The following is a 7,625-nucleotide window of genomic DNA, read 5'->3' on the forward strand; positions in this document are numbered from 1 at the left end:
GTCTTTCTCCACACTTCTAAACACTCTTTATGCATCTCTAGCACTAGTAATCAATCAAATTTATTGTATTCTAACATATTCTAACCCAAACCAATGCTAGATAAGCCATTCAATGCTTCGAAGTAATGTTTGTGGGTTCTAAGCCCTATTCGGACCAAATGTTAGCAAGTCTTTCTATTCACTTCTAAACACTCTTCATGCATCTCTCACTACAAGAAAACCTGCGTTTTGGTACTACCTGTTGTGACTCTTTTTTCGGTCGCAAAAAAAAGCGACGCTATAGTGACCATTTTACGGCAAATAAGCAACTATAGCATATCCGGATGGGAAACCGTCGGTAAGTAACGACGAACATTTAAAGTCTCGAAAACTTCTCATATTTGCTTCTGTTTAGCAACTACTATGCGACTAAACAAAAGTAGTCGGGAGAGGGTCGCTATGAGAGACTAATTTGTGACATTTTTAATAGTCGACAGAAGTAGTCGCAAATAGTTCACAAAAGAGCGACGGCGGGGTTGTAACTTCATCTAGTAGTCACAGATTAGTGGGAAAGAGGTAGTAAAATATCGTTACAAACGTTGAAAATGTAAAAGTTTGGTACAACTAACTATTGCAACGTTGTTTGGTATAGTCACAAATTAGTCGGTGAAGATGAAGTTTCTGAAGATGAGTAATTTCAATGTAAAATAATTTTTAAGGATTGTTTTGTAAAATATAATTTCTAAGATTTTGTTTAATTTACCAATATCTAATTATGTTTATCTTCTTATATACATAACCAATTAACAAATGATTACATTGGCAATTTGGTTCCATATAATAAATACTACAAATACAATAGCGGTTATGTAATATTTTGTTCAATAATACGAAGAGACAAAATAGTTGCAAAACAAGTCAGAAATGCGTCCTAACATCTTCAGAAAGTGGTCTGTAATAGAGTGCAAACAAAACAAGATAGTCGTCGCATATAAATGACAACATAGTCGCAAAATGTGACTCTGTTGTGACAGACCTTTACTAGTCACAAAACAAAACTTGCATTATACACGATTTGGATCAATTTTGTTTTAATATATCACTCATAAACAATCAAATAGGCAGCATATAGTACATATATTACTACTACTTGCAAAAATTAAATTTATATCACTTTTTAAAAGGATTTTGCTAAAACCATCATCATTACCCTAAAACATCATGTAACCCTTTCATCATATTTGTTACTAATGAAAGCTTGGTTAGAAAAAACTCACTATGCCACTTTTACTTAGTTTTTAGAGCTAATGTCGATGAAATCAATGTATAAATGAATAACTAACCATTTTAACATATCTCATTGCTCTAATTTCAAATTAACTAAATACGAGAGTGGCTAATTAGTCACAAAACAGTATGTAACTCTTTTGCGACTACTTTGCTTCAAGTTTGCTACTACGGCTCTGTTTGTTACATGGTCGCAGTGATCATGATATGCAAATACAAAATAAACTGTGCCGATGTTCTAAGCATTAAAAGTAGTCGTCGATCATCTTTAAAATCGTCGCTGTTGTCGTTAAAAGAGTCACTCCAACTCTTGCTCGAAATTCCAACGACAATCCGTTTTACGTAAACACACATTCATTTCTTTCTCCTGCAACACCTCCATCAATTCGTCACTGTCGTTTTGTTCTGTCTTTAGCTGCTATCACCGTGGTTTTGTGCTTTCGCAGTCACAGTCGCTGCAAATGAGAAAACTTTCATTAGTTCGTCGGAAATAAGTCTGAAAATAGTCGCAAAAAAGGCACAAGATAGGCGTCGCAAAACCATTACAAAAGAGTCGCACATTGTGACTCTTTTGTGACAGACATTCATTAGTCGCACAACAAAACTTAAATTATACACGATTTAGATCAATATTGCTGTAATATATCACTCATAAACATTCAAATAGGTAGCATAGAGTACATATATTACTATTACTTGCAAAAATTAAGCTTATATCACTATTTTTAAGGATTTAGCTAAAACCCTCATCATTACCCTAAAACAACATGTTAACCTTTCATTAGATTTTTTACTAATGAAAGCTTGGTTAGAAAAACACCTACAATGCAGGGTCTTAATTATTTTTTACAGCTAATGTCGATAAAATCAATGTATAAACGTATTACTAATCTTTTTAAGAAATCTCATTACTCTAATTTCGATTTAACTAAAGTCGAGAGTGGCTAAACAGTTGCAAATTCGTCTGTAAAATATTTGCAACTAGGTTGCTACATATTTGCTACTTTTTTGTACATGTTTTGCGACTTATTTGAGACTGTTTTTAAATTTCGATAATTTTTACGGATTTTGACTAAGTGTTTAGGCGATAAATATTCCCCACAAATAATTATGTAATTACTCTTTTGGTACCTCATCTATCTAAACATTTTTGAAGTACATTTTATACTAAAATCTATTTTGGGTTATAACATTTTATTTTATAAAATTTGCATAATCAAACCCTCGCCATTTGAATAAATAACAAAATTTAAACGTAAATTTTGTAATTAAATCAGAAGCAAATCGCAAAATTGAAAAAATATATTTATTAGATCAAAAATATTTCCTAAAATCTCTCTCTAATAAAATATTTATTTAATCTTTAAACCAACAATTCAGTAATATATATATATATATTCAAAAAATAAAGTTCTTATTAAAAATTCCTGAAACAAATTCAAACCCTATATTAGAAATTCTATAACTTACTTTATACTTATAGACTTAAAAAAGTTAATCAAAAACTATAAAACTACAATTTACCAAAAGCCAAAATAGAGAAGGTTTCTCATTGGCTAGTCTATTATGACATAAAATTCAAACCTATATCAGAAATTCTGAAACTTTTAACTTTATACTCATAGACTTAAAAAATTAAATAAAATCTATAAAACCAAAATTTACCAAAGCAAAAAACAGAGAAATTTCCTCATTGGCTAGTCCACAATGACAAGGATTGAGCTTTGATTAATTTCCACCATCGATAGATTAAATCTAACGGCTGAGATCTTATCCTTCTTTTTTTTTTTGTTGTCTTAAACTTCTCCTTCATTCTTTCGCCTTCTTCGTTCTCTCCTTAGTCTCTTAGAAATCCTAAAATCGTGGAACAAGAGAGGATGGAACAACGAATTCATCATGTTTCATCTTAGTTTTTTTTTGTTTCGAGGTTAGATTTACCTAACTCGATTTCTCTCTCGGATCTTCATGGTGTTAATTCACAAAAAATGGATCTCATGAACGACAACTATAATCCACAAGGCGGCAATCACTTGAAGCATCGTGTCGGCGATATTGGATTGGAGTCAACGAAGGAAGCGAGCCTAGCTATGATTTCAAACCTATTCTCCCAAATGCCTCCGTCGGATTGTCTCACCACGCTTTAGATCTCAGTGGGTCTGCTAATTTCACGGCTGCTAGGTTTTGGGATGCTTCTCATCCAAAGTCGGTTTCAACTTTATTCTACGAGAGTAATATTTCAAAGTCTCATATCTCTCCTGGTCTTTGTGATTTGAGATCAAACTCCTTTGTTTGTGTTTGTGTTTCTGTTAATTATTAAGATGGTGATAGTTTGCTTATTAGAATTGGTTCTAATGTTTAGAATAAGCATAAACTCTAATTTTGATTGTTTTGCTCATGTGGATTCTGGTCAGTAGATCTCTTTGGCAAGCTAATGTCAATGTGTACATGTCTATGCGAGTGGACTCTTCTTTGAGAGTGTCACTGGGGAAGCTATATATGGGTTGTATTCTCCATGGTAAGATTTTTCTGATTGTTTGTTTCATCTTTTTAGGTCTGTGGTGGATAAAACTCTTAAAAGCACTGGGAAAGATAGATAACATGAGAAAGGGTAGAGGCTCTCCACCATTTACAAATCAATCACTAATTTCAAAGAGATTGATGAGGTCACCGCCGCTGCAAATGATGAGGTCACCGCCGCTCACTGCTCACCGACGCTCATCGTTGCTCGCTGACGCTCACCAGCCTATACACCAGCCATCTCACTAGCCAACGTAGGAGAAACAATATCAGTAAACCACACCGCTAGGAACTATCTCAGACACCACAACACACCACCAGGAACCATACCAACTACTTCAGCACCTTGTTCATCATTCTAAAAACTTTTTACCTTCTCTTATGTACATGTTAGATCTTTTGGAAGTTTAAAGATTGTGTAAGGCTTTGATTAGTAACATTATGAATTTGATTAGCAACATTTTGGCTGATTTATTATATAAATTATGCATTTTGTTTTAGCTTTTTAAAATCAAAGCAAAATACTAATAAATAACCATCTAATAATAGTAAATATAATAGCAAATTAGTGGTCTAATTAATTTACAAAAAAATCCTTACAAATCACTAAATGGTTGCTAATTTGCGACTGGTTAAATAGTCCTTAAACCATCACAAATCAATAAGTAATCCCAAATTGGTCTCTAATATACAATTGCTAGGTTTGTCACAAAGTAGTCGTTAATAAGTAGGCGTTAGTACTCCGTCATAAATATACGACTATTTGTATAAGTCTCTAAACCGTCACTAATATACGACCATATATATCAGTCTCAAAAGAGTCGCAAATATGCGATGTAATTGCGACCATTAAATTTAGCGACCGTTTTTTAGCGACCAACTTGGTTAGTCTCGTAATAGTCGCAAATAGATGTTTTGCGACGTTTTTAGGACTTTTTTGGGGGTTGCAAATGGCTTGTTTTCTTGTAGTGATCTGACCAAATTTAAGCAAGTCTTTCTACTAACTTCTAAACACTCTTCATGCATCTCTAGCACTTGTAATCAATAAAATTAATTGTATTCTAACATATTCTAACCTTAAACAACACTAGACAAGCTATTTAGTTGTTCAACGCAATGTTATGAGTTCTTACCCCATTTGGGACCAAATTTCAACAAGTCTTTCTCCAAAGTTCTAAACACTCTCTATGCATCTCTAGCACTTTTAATCAATTATATTTATTGTATTCTAACATATTCTAACCCTAAGCAACACTAGATAAGCCATTTAATGCTTCAAAGCAATGTTTGTGGGTTCTAACCCCTTTTCGGACCAAATTTCAGCAAGTCTTTCTACTCATTTCTAAACACTATTCATGCATCTCTATCACTTGTAATCAATCAAATTCACTGTATACTAACATATTCTAACCTTAAAAAAACGCTAGACAAGCCATTTAGTGGTTCATCGCAATGTTTAGGAGTTCTTAGCCTATCTGGGACCAAATTTCAACAAGTATTTCTCCACACTTCTAAACGCTCTTCATGTATCTCTAGCACTTGTAATCAATAAAATTTATTGTATTCTAACATATTCTAACCCAAAGCAACACTAGATAAGCCATTTAATGCTTCAAAGCAATGTTTGTGGGTTCTAAGCCCTTTTCGGACCAAATTTAAGCAAGTCTTTCTACTCACTTCTAAACACTCTTCATGCATCTCTAGCAATTGTAATCAATCAAATTAATTGTATTCTAACATATTCTAACCTTAAACAACACTAGACAAGCCATTTAGTGGTTCAACGCAATGTTTCTGAGTTCTAAGCTTATATGGGACAACATTTCAACAAGTATTTCTCCACACTTCTAAACACTCTTCATGCATCTCTAGGACTTATAATCAATCAAATTCATTATATTCTAGTATATTTCAACCCCAAACAAAATTAGACAAGCCATATACTGTTTCAAGACATGTTTGTGGGTTCTTATCCCATTTAGGACCATATTTCAGCAAGTCTTTCTACACACTTCTAAACACTCTTCATGCATCTCTAGCACTTATAATCAATCAAATTAATTGTATTATCACATATTTTAGCGCCGAACAACACTAGACAGGCCATTGTTTGGTTCAACGCAATGTTTATGAGTTCTTAGCCCATTTGAGACCAAATTTCAACAAGTCTTTCTCCACACTTCTAAACACTCTTCATGTATCTCTAGCACTTGTAATCAATAGAATTTATTGTATTCTAACATATTCTAACCCAAACCAATGCTAGATAAGCCATTTAATGCTTCAAAGCAATGTTTGTGGGTTCTAAGCCCTTTTCGGAGCAAATTTTAGCAAGTCTTTGTACACACTTCTAAACACTCTTGATGCATTTCTAGCACTTGTAATCAATCATATTCATTGTATTCTAACATATTCTAACCTTAACCACCACTAAACAAGCCATTTAGTTGTTCAACGCATTGTTTCGGAGTTCTTAGCCCATTTGGGAGCAAATTTCAACAAGTCTTTCTCCACACTTGTAAAAACTCTTCATGCATCTATAGGACTTGTAATCAATCAAATTCATTGTATTCTAATATATTATATCCCCAAACAACATTAGACAAGCCATTTACTGCTTTAAGATATGTTTGTGGGATCTTAGCCCTTTTCGAACCATATTTCAGCAAGTCTTTCTACACTCTTCATGCATCTCTAGCACTTGTAATCAACAAAATTTCTTTTATTCAAACATATTCTAACCTTAAACAACACTAGACAAGCCATTTAGTGGTTCAACGCAATATTTCTGAGTTCTTAGCCCATTTGGGACCAAATTTCAACGAGTCTTTCTCCACACTTCTAAACACTCTCTATGCATCTCTAGCACTTTTAATCAATTAAATTTAATGTATTCTAACATATTCTAACCCAAACCAACACTAGATAAGCCATCTAATGCTTCAAAGCAATGTTTGTGGGTTCTAAGCCTTTTTCGGACCAAATTTATGCAAGTCTTTCTACTCACTTCTAAACACTCTTCATGCATCTATAACACTTGTAATCAATCAAATTAATTGTATTCTAACATATTCTAACCTTAAAAAAACACTAGACAAGCCATTTAGTGGTTCATCGCAATGTAAAGGAGTTCTTTGCCTATCTGGGACCAAATTTCAACAAGTATTTCTCCACACTTCTAAACACTCTTCATGTATCTCTAGCACTTGTAATCAATAAAATTTATTGCATTCTAACATATTCTAACTCAGAGCATTGCTAGATAAGCCATTTAATGCTTCAAAACAATGTTTGTGGGTTCTAAGCCCTTTTCGGACCAAATTTAAGCAAGTCTTTCTACTCACTTCTAAACACTCTTCATGCATCTCTAGCACTTGTAATCAATCAAATTAATTGTATTCTAACATATTCTAACCTTAAACAACACTAGACAAGCTATTTAGTGGTTCAACGCAATGTTTATGAGTTCTTAGCCCATTTGGGACCAAATTTCAATAAGTGTTTCTCCAAAGTTCTAAACACTCTCTATGCATCTCTAGCACTTTTAATCAATTATATTTATTGTATTCTAACATATTCTAACCCTAAGCAACACTAGATAAGCCATTTAATGCTTCAAAGCAATGTTTGTGGGTTCTAACCCCTTTTCGGACCAAATTTCAGCAAGTCTTTCTACTCATTTCTAAACACTATTCATGCATCTCTAGCACTTGTAATCAATCAAATTCACTGTATACTAACATATTCTAAAATTAAACAACACTAGACAAACCATTTAGTGGTTCAACGCAATGTTTCTGATTTCTAAGCTTATATGGGACAAAATTTCAACAAGTATTTCT

The 7,625-nt window shown here is 33.2% G+C and overlaps 1 long non-coding RNA gene across 1 annotated transcript; it reads left to right on the top strand.

The window, feature by feature from the left end:
- Window positions 1–3,094: 3,094 nt before the first annotated feature.
- Window positions 3,095–4,255, top strand: LOC111829510. Its single transcript, XR_002832904.1, has 2 exons — window positions 3,095–3,494; window positions 3,818–4,255. It is a non-coding gene; the product is annotated as an uncharacterized LOC111829510 (long non-coding RNA).
- The last annotated feature ends 3,370 nt before the right edge of the window (window positions 4,256–7,625 follow it).

Source organism: Capsella rubella, unplaced genomic scaffold (genome assembly GCF_000375325.1).
Source record: "Capsella rubella cultivar Monte Gargano unplaced genomic scaffold, Caprub1_0 scaffold_11, whole genome shotgun sequence".
In the NCBI taxonomy this organism is placed as follows: domain Eukaryota; kingdom Viridiplantae; phylum Streptophyta; class Magnoliopsida; order Brassicales; family Brassicaceae; genus Capsella; species Capsella rubella.